Genomic DNA, 215 nt, shown 5'->3' on the forward strand with positions numbered 1-215 from the left:
GCCGAGACTCCGCCTCCCCCACGAGCCCCCCCTCCCTCCCCATCACCAACACTGAGCTCCGCCTCCACATACTGCGGGGCTTCCCTCGCGATTTCACAGGGGCGCCGTGACCGTGGACCATGCACGTTCACAGCTGCGCTTCTTCAAGGCTCTGCTATTTCTGTCGGCAACGGCCTGGATTTAACTCGTGTTGCACTCTAGATTATGCCTGTCAG

Source organism: Chaetodon trifascialis, chromosome 22 (genome assembly GCF_039877785.1).
Source record: "Chaetodon trifascialis isolate fChaTrf1 chromosome 22, fChaTrf1.hap1, whole genome shotgun sequence".
Lineage (NCBI taxonomy): Eukaryota > Metazoa > Chordata > Actinopteri > Chaetodontiformes > Chaetodontidae > Chaetodon > Chaetodon trifascialis.